The 2,560-nt window shown below is 46.6% G+C and overlaps 1 pseudogene; it reads left to right on the top strand.

The window, feature by feature from the left end:
• Nucleotides 1-333: 333 nt before the first annotated feature.
• On the top strand, nt 334-2,183 carry LOC133910681 (auxin-responsive protein IAA30-like; annotated as a pseudogene).
• Nucleotides 2,184-2,560: the final 377 nt, after the last annotated feature.

Here is a 2,560-nt window from a genome sequence, read left to right as displayed (position 1 = left end):
TTGCAACACCCCCGAGCTCAAATCTGAAGCCACCAAGCACAAATCCGCCCAACCAAGCCTCAAATCGCATTTTGGAAGGTCGTGCGGAGCTTTTTCCGCCGAATCCTGTGTGAATCCCTTAGTTCCTGGCCAAATCAAGTTTCATGCGCCGTTCTTCATCTCCAACTCAGGCCGGCAACGCCTCCCTGCCGTGAGTCGCCGCTGCAGCATCTCCCCACGCTGGATGAACCTTGGGTGAGCTTGCCTACACACTGGTGAGGCTCACTAGTCCCTTTTCCTCCCTCCCCACGAGCTCTCTTGCTGCAACCGCGAGCACCCAAGTTGCTACGTGCCATGGACGTCGGCGAGCGCGTTGTACCGTCAGCCATGGCTACCTGGGCGCTCTTTACCAGGTCAACCAGTCTGGCCCCATGCTTAGTCTCGGTGGCTAGCTGCAGCTGGGTGTAAAAAGTTCCACCTTTTAATAATTGGTTGAGAAGAAAAGTTGAGAAATGGATTTATTCTTATAATGTTAAATCTACTGCAGCATTGTAATATTCATAGGAAAATAAATCGAGTTAGCTGCCTTTTACAAAGTCATAAGAAAAGTAGGGACAAAATCTGCAAGGGTATACATGTCCTTTTACGCATTTACACCGTTAAATGCTCTTAATGGACTGGGGCGAACACAATCTTCAGTTCGAAAAAGCGGAGGCAAAATTGTAAAGTTGTAAAAGTAAAAATAAAATCAAGGTTTCACTTCTAAGTAAGGGTAAAAACATAATTACCCCTTTGTTAGAGGCTTTGGATCAGCACAAGAATCTGTAGCCTGAAGGGAATTTCTCGTTTGATGGAACAGGGCACTGGCGGTGGGCTGGCCACCCGTCCGGTCGTTCCGCAAGAACATCCTCGCCGTCCAGTCCCAGAAAGGTGGCGGCGGTGGCAAAGACGACGGAGGTGACAACAAGTCCGGCGCCGGCACGACCGCGGCGGCGTTCGTGAAGGTGAGCATGGACGGCAGGTGGACCTGAGGATGTACGGGAACTACCAGGAGCTGTCCAAGGCGCTCGACAAGATGTTCAGCTCCTTCACCACCGGTACGTACGTACGGTCTCTGACTGCAGACAACTTGCTTGTCATGGCTTGTACGGTGGCTGCTCGTGAGGTGTCTGTCCTGGCTCCCCACGAGCACGTAGACGTACGGTGTCGGCACGTACGTGCATGTCGCGCGCATGTACGTATAAATGCAGCAGTACGATAGGATACGGATGGCCATGCCGTATGGTTGCTTTGCTTAAAAAATCGACAGATATACATATATATTCTCACGTAGATAAGGTTTGCATATACTTCAATTGGCAGTTGGCCACTTGGTTCATGATTTGAACTTTGAAGTGCAGTCTCCATATTTACTCTCTTCAATTCAGTCCTTACTCTTGATAACCAAATTAACCAGGGATAAACATTTACGTTAAAGGATAACTTATGGAAACACTCAGTTGACATGGGTAATCGGCACCAGCAACCTCAAGATATATAGTCCATTTGTGTTTCTCGTGTTGCATTGCAATAATGTTCTTCAATGTATATTTCTTCAGGCAGCTGCGGGTCGCAGGGGATGAAGGGCATGAACGAGAGCAAGCTGGCGGACCTGCTCAGCGGCTCCGAGTACGTGCCGACGTACGAGGACAAGGACGGCGACTGGATGCTCGTCGGCGACGTCCCCTGGGAGTAAGCCACACTTCCTGCGGATAAAACTCAAGCTCACTAGCGGATCAAAGCGATGTCCTTACCTTCCATTATTTTTCCTCTTGGGAAACTGTAGGATGTTCGTGGAATCGTGCAAGCGCCTCCGGATCATGAAAGAATCGGAAGCCGTCGGTCTCGGTCAGTCACTGCCCCAAGAACACTTCACTGTGTTATCTGACGTGTTCTTTACTTCGCTTCAGAGCTTATGCTAACGAGATGGATGCTGTGGTTGTTGATTTCAGCACCGAGGGCGACGGAGAAATGCAAGAACATATGATAAGGCATTGCGTCCGGTATTAACTGCAAGGATACGGCTCTGGTCATCTCTGTATCATAATCTTGTGAAGTTTACTACCCTGAAAAGTCTGTACGATCGTCTGAGTTAAGGCATGTTCATGTGTTCTTGTGCTGAAGTTTCATTTTGTTATGTGGAGTTTATACAAACGTAACAAAGATGGCGGCATTGATATCTATGTGTCATTGTTACAGAACATACCTGCCTCTTTATACCTGTTCTTTGCTACCTTCTATTCGCACAATGCGATTGGTGATACCTGTTACTGCAGGTGTTCTTTTTTAAAAAAAATAAAGAAAAAAGATTTGCAGGTAGGACCGAGATTGGCGACTAAATGGGATGAATAGATGCTTTAATAAATTTCTTTCAAAACTGATAGTCTTCTCTTATTTGATTAACCAGCACACCTCAAAACCTCAGCAGAAGCAAAAACACTATAGAAACTATTTAAGAAGGAAAGATTCGAGGCAACATGACTTTACAGATGATATATGATCCATATGTTCTATTGCACAAAAATTTATAATTTTAAATCAA

Source organism: Phragmites australis, chromosome 3, assembly GCF_958298935.1.
Source record: "Phragmites australis chromosome 3, lpPhrAust1.1, whole genome shotgun sequence".
NCBI classification, from domain to species: Eukaryota; Viridiplantae; Streptophyta; class Magnoliopsida; order Poales; family Poaceae; genus Phragmites; species Phragmites australis.
Note: the sequence above shows the minus strand (reverse complement) of the source record. Positions and strands in the feature narration are given on the sequence as shown.